At 29.1% G+C, this 18,322-nt stretch overlaps 1 long non-coding RNA gene across 1 annotated transcript; it reads left to right on the top strand.

Annotated features, from left to right (window-relative positions):
* The first annotated feature begins 3,650 nt into the window (after positions 1–3,650).
* LOC101501955 (uncharacterized) lies at positions 3,651–11,815 on the top strand. Its single transcript, XR_190174.4, has 4 exons — positions 3,651–3,804; positions 9,760–9,852; positions 10,821–10,914; positions 11,635–11,815. It is a non-coding gene; the product is annotated as an uncharacterized lncRNA (long non-coding RNA).
* Positions 11,816–18,322: the final 6,507 nt, after the last annotated feature.

The following is an 18,322-nucleotide window of genomic DNA, read 5'->3' as shown; positions in this document are numbered from 1 at the left end:
TTAAAATAACATGACATTAAACATATTGACGTGATACAATATACATAGATTTATATTTATCCATCCAACATTAAAATAAGATATTTAAACATAATAAAAATATTTTTAAAAATTAAAAATAAATTATAAAAAGATGTTTTTGGAAATTAGGATTTATAATTTAGTTTTTTTGTAATATATTTTGATTTCAAATAATGTATTTATAATATTTTAATTATTTTTTAAATGTATTATTTAACAACCGACACATAGAAAAATATAAATTTACTTGTATTTGTAATATATTTAAATATTTAATGTTATATTATATTTAAAAATTATCACATCAACATTTAGGTTGTGACCAAAGTTGCAATAAATATGACGATTCAAAAAAGTTCAATTTAAAAAAAGATGATCTATTTTGTAAATATAATTAAATAGAATAATTAAAACTATAATTAAATAAATATTTATTTATCATATAATATATTAGTCATTTAAAGTACCAATGAATTATTAACTACTTTTTTTCATTAATATATATTTATTTATTATATCTCAATTAACCTAATTTTTCTACTAACTACTATTTATAAATATATATTTTAGCAAATAAATGTGCATAACCTGAACAACTTTTAATATGAGACATTATTGTAATTAGTCTGAATTGAGCAATTTTAAGTAACATTTTCCTACAAAAGAATGGCCTACTTATCAATTATTTTTATTATACAAAAAATAAATATTTGTAATAAATTTGATTATTTAATTTTAAAATAAACTAACTAATATATTTTGTCCATTTTTAAATTCTTTCAATTTCTAATTAATATGGTTTGAGGCCTTTTCACATTATTCGACTAAATAGATATATTAATGTTGGTCGTTGTAACATTCCACATTGCAAATCAACTTAACGTGTCGTTTAGTATACAAGTTATGTTCTCAATTTTTCCATGTTTCGTCCTTCTACTTTCGGAAGAAAAAAGAAAAAAAGAAAACAGTATTTCCATTTTTTCATCTTTGAACTCTTTCATCTAAGATCTTTAGACAATCTATAATTAGATTTTCTATGGCAGCATGTTTTTCACCCCATGTAAGCAGTTCACTATTTTCTTTTGCACCAGTCTTAAGTGTTAGGTTCCGGTATAGTTGTTGTTATCTTCTCTCCTTGTTGCAGCAATGAGGACAAATCCACTGTAGTCCCTTGCTATTAGTCCCCACCATGTCTTACCTTTTACCAAAGTCTCCAATAAATATTTTACTAAGCCATATGTTTGAAACTCCAAAGACAAACTATAAATAGAAAAATATTAATCTTCGAACATCAAGAGAATCATAAACAAAAAAATATTTAAGTTATTTAAATGTCTAAATTTGAATGTATAAGTTATAAATTTGATGTGGTTAAATTTTAAAAATTCTCAAATTTATAAATGTGAATGTATCGAAGTGTGATCAATAAAAATGAGCATATCTAAGCTCAATAATGAAACCATTGGTAGTCGAAGTAAAATAATCACTTACTGATAGTGTTGAACGAGAAACTGAAACTGATAGCGAGAACACATACAAAGGTAAGGAGAAATTAAATCTAATAAGATAACCTTCGTTGTATCTGGCGCCGATACTCGCAGCTCATCATCGCAATTTTGCACTTCAACAACACCACAATCCAATAAAATCATCACAAGGGAGAAGAGATAAATTACTTGATGATCACAAACAATAAAATCAGGACAAGAATTTAAAAAGGTTAAAAAAGAAAGGAGAAAAAATAGATTTGCTTTCTATTTGGGGTTTCTTAGTGGTGATTTGAGTAAATCAAAGTTTAAGGTTGACGTGTTTCTAACTTGTAAATTTTTTTAATTCAAAATATATTTTTTTAAAATGTGTTTTTTTTTTTTTTGTCTCAACAACTCCTACACAAATTGCTTTCACACAAAATGAATTATGGAGCAATATCCCATTACACAAATAAATTAAAAGGATTTTAGAGCAATATCTAATTATAAAAACAAAATAATTATCGATGTATATCTCGAAGTTAATATTTTAAATTTTAAACACAACAATTATAATCAAATTAATTGACAAAGTCATCCATTTTTGTGCCATCAGTACAATTGACCATACATTTAGTAACATAACAAATTACTACGCCTACATTTAGAATAGTTATTGTATAATTCATATTACATTTTTGGCGGGTTAAGCAAAACAGACCAACTAGAGTGATAAGGTCTATTAAAATTTCAATTCATCCTGCAAAAATAATGGATGAAACGGACACGGCTTTGTGTGGCTCCACAATTTTTTGTCCCTTTTCATAAATGTTAGTTGTAATTATTTAATCCACCTATTTGCTTTTTTTATTTTTTTTATTTTAATTTTTCCAATATTTTTAGTTTTTTTTACATGATTATTTTAGTGGAAGACATATGGTATTTGTCTATGATCCCAAGGCTACTCTACTAAAATTAAAGAATAATCATCTGTGATCCATTATGTGTATTTTGTAAGCAATATAATAAGACAATTTTACATCTCTTTATAGAGTGTCACTCGTCAAAGCAAATATGGTTTTTCCTCCCTTTAAATATGATATTTAATTTGCATATATTATTGATGCAAATAAGAATGTGATTGTATATCTTATATTATGAAATAGGGGGCGATGTGATTACTATTTTTCAAAAGACACACATATCTATTGTTAATTTTAATAGTGCTGGTGCGCGTTGTTATGCTGGAGGCACTAAGTGAAGGTCCTATTTTCATATATCTACTGTTCGTTGGATACCTTCGATTAGTGGTTGTTATACACATAATGTTGATGCAGCAGGTCCAATAGATGAGAATAAATGAGGTATTGGTGTTGTAGTAATATACATTGGTAGTGTAGTAGTTGTTGCTAGCAATTATAAGATTGAGAGGTAGGAGAAACTTTAGCTACATGGAAATGTTTGGAATTCGCTAAATGTATGTCTTTCTTGAATCTTATAGGCTTATAGCGGAATTAGATGCTGCAAATGTGATCGTGGCGTTGAAGCTCATAAAAATTTTCTCACCTATGTTGGTTCTATTATTGGAAATTGTATTAATTTTAATGTTTGCTTTTATAGTTTAAATTTTTTACATCTTTAATATATTTCATTCTAATAATATATTATAGACAAAATTATATTCGATATTCTTTCATTTTATTTAGGTGTAAAAGATCTATCATTTTATCATTTTTTTCTAAAAAATAATGATGCATCCTTATTTAAGTTGTAAATGTTTATAGGTAAAATGTCTACGCGAGAAAGAAAAAAAATTACTAATAAATTATAAATATTTATAAAAATATAAGAACCTATTAAAAAAATAATAAATGATAAAATCAATTAGAGAAACGATCTTCAATGTAATTTTATTTAAAGTTATAGCAATAATAATTTATTTTAACTAATAACTATTTATTTTTTAAATTGTGAAAAATAAAAATTAAATTATTTGAATGCAATAAAATATTACAATATCCCTAAAAGTTATTATAAATATTTTTTTTGACAGGATAAATACTTTTATAAATATTATATTTTATAAAATATAAATATAAATAGGATTTAACGTTTTTAACCGATTAAAAAATAAACCCGACTTTAACCTTATAAATAGGTTCGAGCATTACCAATTTGACATATCCTTCTTTCTTTGGGTTTAAAGATTGTGGTTGCTTTATCAGTGAAAGAGGCGTAAGACGGAAATAGGAAAAAATAGAACATCTCTGTTGAATTCAATTATTGTCACGGAACCAGAAAAAGAAAAACAAAGGTGTGTCCTCTCAACCCTAATCTCTTGAATTCGATATCTATTTTTTTCCATCTCAATTTTCAATCTTCTGCATTAATCGATTCGACCGGTGTCATCTTCGTGTTTGGCGTTGATGTTTTGAGCCATTTTTTCTTTCTTATTCGTTGCGACGTTGACGGTAATGGTGTTCATGAAATTAAAACCCTAGAAATCTTGATTTGAATTGGTGCCAAAAAACAGATGATCGCATAGTCACAAATGGTGATACAAAATAAAATATAAAGCTTTCCGTTCCCGTTCATGTTCTTGAAAATCAACCAAGAACGCCCAATCTCTATGAATCTTGGTCAATCGAACCCTAGAATTCTGATTTCAATTGGTGCCGTAAAAAGATGACAACGAAGTCACAGACTTTGTTATTTGGATTCAAATTTCTGCTGTCCATGATTTGCTTCATTTGAATGAGAGATATAAATTTCTCTCTATTTCATTTTCAACCCATTATCCTTTGATTTCTGATCTATTGATTCTCTTCTTCTATTGAGCAAACATTCTCTGTTTCCAAAATTGTGTTTGACACAAATGTTTTGGTGTAGGTTTTTTGTTTGCAACATTTATAATTGATTATCCAAGAATGTATATAATCTTGATGATTCTTGATTATTCTTGACTGAGAAGGTTGATAAAAATTGAAAAGTTGCAATATGTACCCTTAAGGCAAGTTGGTCGCTATGCTTGGATGATTCCAAATGTAACTATGAGATAGATTCTTGACTTAAATGTGGCCTTCAATATGAATTTTTTGTTCATATGAAATGAATTTGAGATAATATATTTGGATGACCAGATATTTAATTATGAGATAGATTCTTGACCCTAAATGTGATCTTCAATATGAATTTTATATTCATATGAAATTGGATCTTGACCCTAAATGTTGCCTTCAATATGAATTTTTTATTCATATGAAATTCGGGTTGTATGATTGGAAGACCTGAAATTTAATTACAAGATGAATTCTTGACCCGAAATGTGGCTTGCAATATGAATTTTTTATTCATATGAAATTGAAATAGTATTTTTGGAAGGCCGAAGTTTAATTATGAGATAGATTCTTGACCCTAAATGTGACCTTCAATATGAATTTTTTATTCATATGAAATTGGATCTTGACCCTAACTGTGGCCTTCAATATGAATTTTTTATTCATATGAAATTGGGATTGTATGATTGAAAGTCCTGAAATTTAATTACAAGATGAATTCTTGACCCGAAATGTGGCTTGCAATATGAATTTTTTTTTCATATGAAATTGAAATGGTATTTTTGGATGACCGAAATTTAATTATGAGATAGATTCTTGACCCTAAATGTGACATTCAATATGAATTTTTTATTCATATGAAATAGGATCTTGACCCTAAATGTTGCCCTCAATATGAATATTTTATTCATATAAAATTGAGATTGTATGATTGGAAGACCTGAAATTTAATTACAAGATGAATTATTGACCCGAAATGTGGCTTGTAATATGAATTTTTCATTCATATGAAATTGAAATAGTATTTTTGGATGACCGAAATTTAATTATGAGATAGATTCTTGATCCTAAATGTGACATTCAATATGAATTTTTTATTCATATGAAATAGGATCTTGACCCTAAATGTGGCCTTCAATATGAATTTTTTATTCATATGAAATTGGATCTTGACCCTAAATGTGGCCTTCAATATGAATTTTTTATTCATATGAAATTGAGATTGTATGATTGAAAGTCCTGAAGTTTAATTACAAGATGAATTCTTGACCTGAAATGTAGCTTCCAATATGATTTTTTTTTTCATATGAAATTGAAATGGTATTTTTGGATGATCGCAATTTAATTATGAGATAGACTCTTGACCCTAAATATGACATTCAATATGAATTTTTTATTCATATGAAATTGAGATTGTATGATTGGAAGTCCTGAAGTTTAATTACAAGATGAATTCTTGACCTGAAATGTAGCTTCCAATATGATTTTTTTTTTCATATGAAATTGAAATGGTATTTTTGGATGATCGCAATTTAATTATGAGATAGACTCTTGACCCTAAATATGACATTCAATATGAATGAAATTTAATTACAAGATGAATTATTGACCCGAAATGTGGCTTGTAATATGAATTTTTCATTCATATGAAATTGAAATAGTATTTTTGGATGACCGAAATTTAATTATGAGATAGATTCTTGATCCTAAATGTGACATTCAATATGAATTTTTTATTCATATGAAATAGGATCTTGACCCTAAATGTGGCCTTCAATATGAATTTTTTATTCATATGAAATTGGATCTTGACCCTAAATGTGGCCTTCAATATGAATTTTTTATTCATATGAAATTGAGATTGTATGATTGGAAGTCCTGAAGTTTAATTACAAGATGAATTCTTGACCTGAAATGTAGCTTCCAATATGATTTTTTTTTTCATATGAAATTGAAATGGTATTTTTGGATGATCGCAATTTAATTATGAGATAGACTCTTGACCCTAAATATGACATTCAATATGAATTTTTTATTCATATGAAATTGGATCTTGACCCTAAATGTGGCCTTCAATATGAATATTTTATTCATATAAAATTGGGATTGTATGATTGGAAGACCTGAAATTTAATTACAAGATGAATTATTGACCCGAAATGTGGCTTGTAATATGAATTTTTTTTTCATATGAAATTGAAATGGTATTTTTGGATGATCGAAATTTAATTATGAGATAGATTCTTGACCCTAAATGTGACATTCAATATGAATTTTTTATTCATATGAAATAGGATCTTGACCCTAAATGTGGCCTTCAATATGAATTTTTTATTCATATGAAATTGGATCTTGACCCTAAATCTGGCCTTCAATATGAATATTTTATTCATATAAAATTGGGATTGTATGATTGGAAGTCCTGAAATTTAATTACAAGATGAATTCTTGACCTGAAATGTGGCTTGCAATATGAATTTTTTTTTCCATATTAAATGGAAATGGTATTTTTGGATGATCACAATTTAATTATGAGATAGATTCTTGACCCTAAATATGGCATTTAATATGAATTTTTTATTCATATGAAATTGGATCTTGACCCTAAATGTGGCCTTCAATATGAATTTTTTATTCATATGAAATTGGATCTTGACCCTAAATGTGGCCTTCTATATGAATATTTTATTCATATAAAATTGGGATTGTATGATTGGAAGACTTGAAATTTAATTACAAGATGAATTATTGACCCGAAATGTGGCTTGTAATATGAATTTTTCATTCATATGAAATTGAAATAATATTTTTGGATGACCGAAATTTAATTATGAGATAGATTTTTGACCCTAAATGTGGCCTTCAATATGAATTTTTTATTCATATGAAATTGAGATTGTATGATTGGAATATCTGAAATTTAATTACAAGATGAATTCTTGACCCTAAATGTGGCTTGCAATATGAAATTTTTATTCATATGAAGTTGAAATAGTAGTTTTGGATTACCGAAATTTAATTATGTGATAGATTCTTGACCCTAAATGTGGCTTCAATATGAATTTTTTATTCATATAAAATTGGGATTGTATGATTGAAAGACATGAAATTTAATTACAAGATGAATTCTTGACCCGAATTGCAGCTTGCAATATGAATTTTTTATTCATATGAAATTAAAATAGTAGTTTTGGTTGACCGAAATTTAATTATGAGGTAGATTCTTGACCCTAAATGTGACCTTCAATATGAATTTTTATTCGTATGAAATTGGATCTTGACCCTAAATGTGGCCTTCAATACGGATTTTTAATTCATATGAAATTGGGATTGTATGATTGGAAGACCTGAAATTTAATTACAAGATGAATTCTTGACCCGAATGTAGCTTGCAATATGAATTTTTTATTCATATGAAATTGAAATAGTATTTTTGTATGAACTGAATTTAATTATGGGATAGATTCTTGACCCTAAATGTGTTGAATTTTTGATTCATATGTAATTGGATCTTGACCCTAAATTTAGCCTTTAATATGAGTTTTTTATTCATATGAAATTGGGATTGGATGCCATTATTGTGCCTCAATGACCTTAGACACCTATTTGATATTTGAGTCTATATGACCTTAAATTCGATAAATTGAGATGACAATATTGTGCCTCAATGCCCTTGGGTGGTGTGATGAAATTGGGTGGTCCTGTTGAAGCTGCATCTTGCAATGCCTTGTTGACGGACTCAGAAGGCAAAGAGACATTCAAAAGATCATTAAACTGTTGGCAGAGATGGAAGAAACGAAAATACGGATCCAGTGTTATAACGTTTGGGATTTTTATTAATCACATATGCAAGGCTAGGAGGATCGATGAGGCGTTGGGGGTATTTGATAAATTGAGAGGTAAAGGAGAAAAGAATAGGATTGGTGTGGAACCTGATGTGGTCTTGTATAATACTTTGATTGACAAACTTAGTAAAGTTGGGAGGGAAGAAGATAGTTTGAGTTTGCTGGCAGAGATGAAAACTGAGAAGAAAAATAGGCCAAACACTGTTTCATATAATTACTTGATTGATGGGTTCTGCAAAGCCGAAAGGAAATGCTGTTACTTATGCTGTGCTGATATTTGCATTCTGTGGTGTGAACAATATTGATAAAGCCATGCAATATTTTGATGAGATGTTGAGTTCTGGATGCTGACCGGATGCAATTGTTTACATGCAGTTTGATATCTGGCTTAAGCATTGCTGGAAGGATGGGTGATGCCAGTGTTGTTATCACAGTTGAAACAGATTGGGTTCAGTCTTGATAGAACTTGCTACTATGTTCTCGTAAGTGTGTTCTGTAAGAAGAAGAAGCTTGAATGAGTTTATGAAATGCTTAACTAAATGGAAGAAACTGGGGTTAATCCCGATATTGTCACATATAACACTTTGGTTACTTACCTTGGCAAAGCTGGAGATTTTGCGACTGCTAGTAAGGTGATGACAAAGATGACGAAAGAGGGTCTTAAGCCCTCTATTGTCACATATGAGGCAGCTATACATTCATTCATATTGTTTAAAGAAGAATGTTAATGAGGCCATGAGGTCACACTGTTAGTAGTTGGCATGAGCTATAAGTTAAATGCTTAGCTTTTAATTGTCTAAACTCCAAATTTTCGTACTATTTTGAGCTCATTTTCAAACCACATTATTTTAGTAATATGCTGTGGAATCACATTACTTTATTTGGTTATCAGATTGAATAATTGTTTGAACTTTGATCATGAACTTTCTATTAGGATACTATGACACTTTTTTTTCTTATTGATGAAAAAATTGAACTATCTAAGAAACAGAGTACAATATAGTGTGTCAATTGAGGATGGCAGCAGAATGGATAGTGTGACCCTATCAATTAAAAATTGAAATTTGCACAGACCACGTAGCGTGTGGAAGAAGGGATATGTGCAAGTTGTGAAGTCCTGATGTTTGTTATTGTTAATAAATTTTATTATATAGGGGTCTTGCAATTGGAATTGTGCTCTTCTGTGACAATCAATCTACAATTGCAAATTCTGTCACTTAAATTTCAGATGCATATTCAGTTTTTTTTCAATGCTTTTTTTGCTAGCTTTTGTATTTTGTTTTATTTTACCCTTGTGTGCTCAATTGTCTCTTTGGTATAGGTTCATGATGTATTTTATACCAGATCCAAGAGTTCTAATTATAGGCAGACAGAAATAGCAAGAGCTCTATGGTTACAAAAATGATTTATGAAAAGAGTTATAATTCCAGTATTAATGGTTACCCTGAATACTGTCTTGGAATTGAATTATGTTAATTGATTAATCTTCCTTTTACATGTTTCCCTTTTCTTATGTTATTTTATTTTCTTTCCATTGCTTTTGGTGTGGTGAAATTGTTTTCCATTGCTATTCTTGATTATGCTCAGAGCAAAATTGGAGTTGAAGATGATCAGTGTAGTGTTGTGAACTGGAGTTAAGAATGAAAGACTATTGAGACAAATTCATCCAAGGAATTACTGGTCAGTATTCTTTATAATCAACTCTAACCTTCTATATAACACTCTTTATATGAATGAGTTGTTACATAAATGTATACGGTTACTTTTAGTAAAATGGTCTTAATTTAAATCGGTCTTTATTATACTCTATTAGCCTGTTATCAAGTTGACTTCCGAAATATTATGAGTTATGTGTAGAATAATATATGCATTTCGGCCTCATCAAACCAAACTGTCACCAAATCTGTCTGCCTTAAAATTGGTAAAAACAGCTACTCAATATTTCTTGATCTGATCTACATAGTCTCGGAGCATAAAATTGTGAACTTCCACCTACCTTTGGTTTGTAACTTTTATTCAATGTATGTTGAAAGAATGGGGAAAACATATGTCTAGGTATTGTTTGTAGAGGTAAATACTTATTGTCATTTTATATTTTTTTCTAATTAATGATGTGGAAGATGATTGGGATGTTGCTTGCATTTTATATACAAAATAATGGCTGAAACACTCCCTATGCATCTTATGCTATGAAGCATGGTACGCATACTGGGTGCTTACCCGGTACTGGTACTCATACTAGTGGGTATTCTGTTTTTATTTATTTTATTTCAAGTGAAATTGATGATTTTGTTATATATTGATATTATATTATTTGTTTATTTGAGTTTATTTGTTATTGTAACCGAACACAATTTGTGATTTTTTAAACATTTATTTTGAGTTTTTATTGTGAATTGAACAATTTAACTCTCTTAGTTAAATTATATAAAAAAATAATGTTTTTCATTGATGTATCCGTACCTTAATTTTTTTTAAATACCATATCCCGTACTAGTACCAATACATGATACTAGTACCATACCTATGCATCATAGATCTTATGTTGATACGATTTTCATGCCACCGTATTGATGTTACCATATATTTCCTTTGATTATGATTTCATTGTGCTAACATATCGGTCTGTGAACATGAGTTTGATGTAGACGTTGTGTCGTTGGGTTGGGCTCTATGCTCACCAAGCTTGATTCTGATTTGCAACGGAAGATTAGGTGCCCAGGCTTGAAGTATGGTAATGAGGTACACAATTTTTGATATAGTCAATAACAAATAATTTTTTGGAAATTCCCTTGAAATATGTACCTGGTCCCATGCTCTCTCATATCTCGTGTCATTTTTATCAGTAGTACCTTGCCAGTTTTCTACTTCTGCATTAGATTTTTTATGCTTTAGTTTTTTTATAGAATATCTTTTTCTTTTTTGGACTTCATCTGAGTACTAAAGAGCTTATTGAATAAGCCTGTCATACACATAGAGAATAAATATGTATACTGAATAATTAAGCAAAAGACTGGATGTTTTTTCCTTTCAAAGTAGCTCTCCCCTCTCATTATAGCTGTTGAATTAGTCATCAGCCAATTCTTTTAAAAATAATGTATATAATTATAGTTGTCAACATAGTTAGTTTAGTATTGTGAAGTGGAAAGACTGAATAGTCAGTACTTGGAATATGAACATTGCTTGGCTACCTAAGAACTAGTTTTAGAACTTAGAAATGAGAATCATTAATCATTGTTCATGTTGTGTGGCGAATGCCGCAGACTCATGTTATTTTTTCCAGTTATATAATATGTTGTGTTATGCTTGTTTTGCTTAATTTCTCGGTTCTATTGGTATTCAAGTCCTTCAAATCTTCAATGGTATTTTGATTTACAATTACATATATTTGTTATTTATAACATGATTTCTGATTTAATGTCTTATGGTTTATAACTTTGATGGCACATAAATTTGAAATAGTCATTGAAGATCAAGCTGGAAAACAGTTCAAATGTAGGATCAGTTGAGGAAGCCAAAATAAAAAATAAATGGATTGATTGATTTATTTAGGGATTTGATATATGAATACTTGATTTGCTTGGCATTGTAAAGATATCCACAACGTTCTCTTTTTGTTTTGAGCATTTTAAGATTCCCTTCATGAAGTGGCTACTAACCTTTTTATGAATATGAAGTTTATCTATAAATATAAATATAACATATGAAGTTTTTCTATAAATATAAATTACTTTTTATTTCTACAGTAACGGTACTTGATCGCATGTGCAAGAGTGAAGTGGTCACTATATTTTTTTAGCTTTCTTACTTTCATATCTACGGGTCAAGTGGAAATTATAGGCTTTCATTGCTCATTCAGGTTAGGACTAAAAACTAAAATATTTGGATTCTCACCTCATTTTCTACCTGTTCTCTGTTTTGTGTCTACCTAATCAAACATGCCTTAAATAACTTGGGTTACATATAAAAGGTTTTGTCAATAGGTTTAAAGTGAGACACATAAGATTTTGCCTCTAGGAGTGAAACTATTTACTAGGTTTTCACTTTGCATATGTGTCAGTATAATACTATTGTTCACTATCTTGCTTTTCCATGTGTTGTATTTGACTAGACAAAAACATAAATACATATTCAATTTCATGAACTCCAATTATTTTGAATTTTTATTTACAAATTAAACAGTTAAAGTTTTCCTTCATTTTAAATAATAAATATGATATGGATCAAATTGTAAAATAACTTTTTTTGCTCAATGAGAGACAACAAGGATACTGATTTCTTATTCAGAATAATGAATAAGTTTATAAAAGAAGCCAAGAGTACAAACAAAAGTTCTTATTGAGTAAGCTTTCATACTAAGAAAAACAAGCGTTAACAGGTCTTTTATGCAAAGTTGGTTACTAGTTATAATAAGTCTATGCATTCTAATCTTAAATTTTCCATACTAAACATCTCTTGATTTGCCAAATCAAATTGGGCTATTTAGTTTTTAAACTTTTTAAAACAAATGTTATATGAGGCAATTATGAATGAATGAAAGAGTTGTGATAAATCTGAGATTCTTTTTAATTCTTATGAGGCAGCTTGTTTGTGAGTTATTAAATCTGAGATACTTTCTTTGTACCTGTCCTAAGAGAAGGATTATTGACTCAAAATGTGGTTTGCAATTTGAATTTTTTATTCATATGAAATTGAGATAGTTTGTATGACTCTAAATTTAACCACGAGATGAATTTTTAACTCTATATGTGACTTGTACTATGAAATTTTTATTCATATGAAATGAGATATTATGGATGTAAATTGGTGACCTAAAATGCAATTTCAGTATGAATATTTATTCGTAACTTGAAATGACATGCATGTCATGATGAGCCGTTAACGAAATGGCAATAACAAGTTTTCCTTGGATGACAACATTTGCCTCAATGACCTTTGACACAAATTTGACATTTGTGCATATATGATCCTAAATTTGATAATTGGAGATGACAATATTGTGCCACAAGGACCTTCAATGTAAAATTTAATGTTTGAGCAACGATCATCTTAAATTAAATATATTAAAATGATGGTATTAAGCCTCAATGACTTATTGGATTTAAAATTTGATATTTGAGCCTTGTAGACTATCCTAAATTCGATAAATTGGGAGGATTATGCTATTGTGTTTTGATCAATTTAGATGTTGAATTTGATTGTGAGATGCTTAATATTGTACCTCGATTACAAATTTACATAGAAGCTTATTATCATAAATTTGATAAATTGGGATGATGGGTATTTTGCCTTAGATGCCGAAAATGATATTTAATAATGATCCTAAATCTGATATATTAAAATGATGGTTTAAAACCTCGATGACCTGTTGAATTTGAAATTCGATATTTGAACCTTGTAGACTATCCTAAATTCGATAAATTGGGAGGATTATTATATCGTGCTTTGATCAACTTAGACGTGAAATTTGATAAAGATGCTTAATATTGTACCTCAATTGCAAAAAATTTATAGGAGCTTATTATCCTAAATTTGATAAATTTGAATAATGGATATTTTGCCTTAGATGCCAAAAATTATATTTGAGACTAGATGGTCTTACTTAGGGTTTGACCTTAACAAACTATCCTAAATTTGATAAATTCAAAGGACGATGGTCGTATTAAGCTTTGATCACCTTAGATGTAAAATATGATTTTTGGACTATGGTATAGTGCTTCAATGAACTTGGTATTGTGTGCCTATATGGTCTTGAATTCGATAAATTGCGATGATGGTAAATTGCGTTGATAATGTTTGACGAAAAACTTGATATTTGAATCTATATGGTTATAAATTTCAAAAATAAGATTGATGTTGCCTTTTGACATTGAATGCAAAATATGATATTTGAGTCTAAATGGTCCTAAGTTCAATACATTAGGATTATGGTTTTGTGTCTAGACGACCATGGATTCGAATTTGACTTTTGAGTTTTATTGGCATGAATTCAATAAACTTAGATGATCATATTGCGCCACGACAATATTGAATGCAAAATTCAATATTTGAATCTAGATGTCTCTATTTTGTTAAATTAGAATTTTGGTCTCTCAATGACCACAAATGCCAAATATGATTTTTAAACATGATCATATATTCGATAGATTGAGATGATGATCTTGTGCCTCAAAATTTGATATTTGATAAACGTATATTCGTTAAATTATGACGATAGTGTTGAGTCTTCAGACTTTGGGTACAAATTGTATTTCAGCCTAAACGATTTTAAGTTCAATAAATTGGGATGATGGTGTTGTACCCCATGACCTTGAATGCAAAATTTGTTCTTAGATGTTCCTAAATTTGATCTTAGATGTTCCTAAATTTGATTTGATAGTTGAAATGATTGTACTGTGTCTTTACTAGGATACAAATTTTGATATTTAAGTTTACCTAAACAAAATGAAATTCGATAAATTTATTGTGGTATTGTGGATCGATATTGGTTACGAAATTTACTATTTGAGTCAAAGTGATCCTAATTTCAAAAAATAGGGATGATGATATTGCGCCTCAACGATTTTTAAGTGAAATACTATATTTGAGTTTTATGCTCGTAAAGTCAATGAATTGAAATTTTGGTACTGTGGCTTGATAACATTGGATGCAAAATTTTATAATTCAATCTAGATGATCCTAAATGATTGATAAATTAGGATGACAATATTGTGCATTGATGATCCTTGATGCGATATTTGATTCAAGACAATCTTAAGTTCAGTAAATTAGGATGATGTTATTGTGTCCTGATGCCTTTGGATACAAAAATATGATATCTGAGCATATATGACATTAAATTTGAAACACTGGGGTGGTATTATTGTCTCTCAATGATGTTAGATACAACATTTCAATTTGAGTCTAATTCATCTTAAATTTGAAAAGTTGGGATGATGGTATTGTGTACCTATATGGTCTTAAATTAGATAAATTGTGATGATGATTGTAAATTGTATCGATAATGTTCGATGCAAATATTTTTAAATGGTCATACATTCAATAAATTGGGATGATGGTTTGTCCCTAGACGATCTTGGAAGCCAATTTGACTTTTGAATCTTATTGACATGGAATTCTATAAATTTAGATGACGATATTGCGCCTCGATAATATTGAATGCAAAATTCAATATTTGAACCTAGATGATTATAATTTGTTAAATTGGAACAATGGTGTCTCAAGAAACATGGATTTCAAATATAATATTTGAAATACATGATCTTGTATTCAATGAATTGATATGATGCTATTGTGCCTTAGTGATCTTGAATGTGAAATTTGATATTTGATTCTTGATGAACCTAAATTACATAAATAAGGATGATAGTAATGAGCCTCCAGACTTTGGGTACAAATTCTATTTGAGCCGAAATGATCCTAATCTCCATAAATTGAGAGGGTGATGTTGTGCCCCGTGACCTTGAATGCAAAATTTGTTCTTAGATGTTCCTAAATTTTATTTGATAGTGGGAATGATTTTACCGTGTCTTTACTAGGATACAAATTTTGATATTTAAGTTTACTTAAACGAAATGAAATTCAAAAATTTGTTATGGTATTATGGATCGATATTGGTTACGAAATTTTCTATTTGAGTTAATGTGATCCTAATTTCAATAAATAGGGATGACGATATTGCGCCTCAACGATTTTGGATTGAAATATTATATTTGAGTATTATGATCGTAAAGTCAATGAATTGAAATGTTGGTACTGTGCCTTGATAACTTTGGATGCATAATTTTATATTTCTCTCTAGATGATCCTAAATGATTGATAAATTAGGATGACGATATTTTGCCTTGATGATCCTTGATGCGATATTTGATTCTAGACAATTTTAAGTTCAATAATTTAGGATGATGATGTTGTGCCTTCATGGCCTTAGATGCAATATTTGATATTTGAGCCTAGATGATTCTAAATTTGGTAAATTGGGAGAATATTATTGTGTCTAGATGCCTTTGATTGCGAAAATATGTTATCTAAGCCTAGATGATATTTGATGAGCCTTCAGACTTTGGGTACAAATTCTATTTGAGCTGAAATGATCCTAAGCTCAATAAATTGAGAGGATGATGTTGTCCCCCATTACCTTGAATGCAAAATTTGTTCTTAGTTGTTCTTAAATTTTATTTGATAGTGGAAATGATTTTACCGTGTCTTTACTAGGATACAAATTTAGATATTTAAATTTACCTAAACAAAATGAAATTTAATAAATTTGTTATGGTATTGTGAATCGATATTGGTTATGAAATTTTCTATTTGAGTCAAAGTGATCCTAATTTCAATAAATAGGGATGAAGATATTGCGGCTCAACGATTTTGGAGTGAAATATTATATTTGAGTATTATGATCGTAAAGTCAATGAGTTGAAATTTTGGTAATGTGCCTGGATAAGTTTGGATGCATAATTTTATATTTCAGTCTAGATCATCCTAAATGATTGATAAATTAGGATGGTGATATTGTGCCTGGAAGATTCTAGATGCGATATTTGATTCTAGACAATCTTAAGTTCAATAAATTAGGATGATGATGTTGTGCCTTCATGACCTTAGTTGCAAAATTTGATATTTGAGCCTAGATGATTTTAAATTTGGTAAATTGGGATAATGTTATTGTGTCTCGATGCCTTTGGATACAAAAATATGATATCTGAGCCTAGACGACATTGAATTCGAAACACTTGGGTGGTATTATTGTCTATCAATGATGTTAGATACAACATTTCAATTTGAGTCTAATTCATCTTAAATTTGGAAAGTTGGGATGACGGTAATCTACCATAGCTTTGATTTGATAGTGGGAATGATTTTACCGTGTCTTTACTAGGATACAAATTTTGATATTTAAGTTTACCTAAAATGAAATTAAAAAATTTGTTATGGTATTGTGGATCGATATTGGTTATGAAATTTTCTATTAGAGTCAAAGTGATCCTAAGTTCAATAAATAGGGATGGCGGTGTTGCGGCTCAACGATTTTGGAGGGAAATATTATATTTGAGTATTATTTTCGTAACGTCAATAAATTGAAATGTTGGTATTGTGCCTTGATAACCTTGGATGCATAATTTTATATTTCAGTCTAGATGATCCTAAATAATTGATAAATTTGGATCGCGATTTTGTGCCTTGATGATGCTTGATGTGATATTTGATTCTACACAATCTTAAGTTTAGTAAATTAGGATGATGATGTTGTGCCATCATGACCTTAGATGCAAAATATGATATTTGAGCCTAGATGATTCTAAATTTGGTAAATTGGGATAATGTTATTGTGTCTCGATGCCATTTATTGCAAATATATGTTATATGAGCCTAAATGATATTGGCGATCCTTCAGACTTTGAGTACAAATTCTATTTGAGCCGAAATGATTCTAAGTTCAATAAATTGAGAGGATGATGTTGTGCCCCGTGACCTTTAATTCATAATTTGTTCTTAGATATTCCTAAATTTTTTTTGATAGTGGGAATGATTTTACCGTGTCTTTACTAGGATACAAATTTAGATATTTAAGTTTACCTAAACAAAATGAAATTTAATAAATTTGTTATGGTATTGTGGATCGATATTGGTTACGAAATTTTCTATTTGAGTCAAAGTGATCCTAATTTAAATAAATAGGGATGAAGATATTGCGGCTCAACGATTTTGGAGTGAAATATTATATTTGAGTATTATGTTCGATAGTCAATGAGTTGAAATTTTGGTAATGTGCCTGGATAAGTTTGGATGCATAATTTTATATTTCAGTCTAGATCATCCTAAATGATTGATAAATTAGGATGGTGATATTGTGCCTGGAAGATTCTAGATGCGATATTTGATTCTAGACAATCTTAAGTTCAGTAAATTAGGATGATGATGTTGTGCCTTCATAACCTTAGATGCAAAATTTGATATTTGAACCTAGATGATTCTAAATATGGTAAATTGAGATAATGCTATTGTGTCTCGATGCCTTTGGATGCAAAAATATGATATCTGAGCCTAGATGATATTGAATTTGAAACACTGGGGGTGGTGTTATTGTCACTCAATGATATTGGATACAAAATTTTAATTTTAATTTAATTGATCTTAAATTTGATAA

Source organism: Cicer arietinum, chromosome 7 (assembly GCF_000331145.2).
Source record: "Cicer arietinum cultivar CDC Frontier isolate Library 1 chromosome 7, Cicar.CDCFrontier_v2.0, whole genome shotgun sequence".
Classification (NCBI taxonomy): Eukaryota; Viridiplantae; Streptophyta; class Magnoliopsida; order Fabales; family Fabaceae; genus Cicer; species Cicer arietinum.
This window is presented reverse-complemented; position numbering and strand designations above follow the sequence as displayed.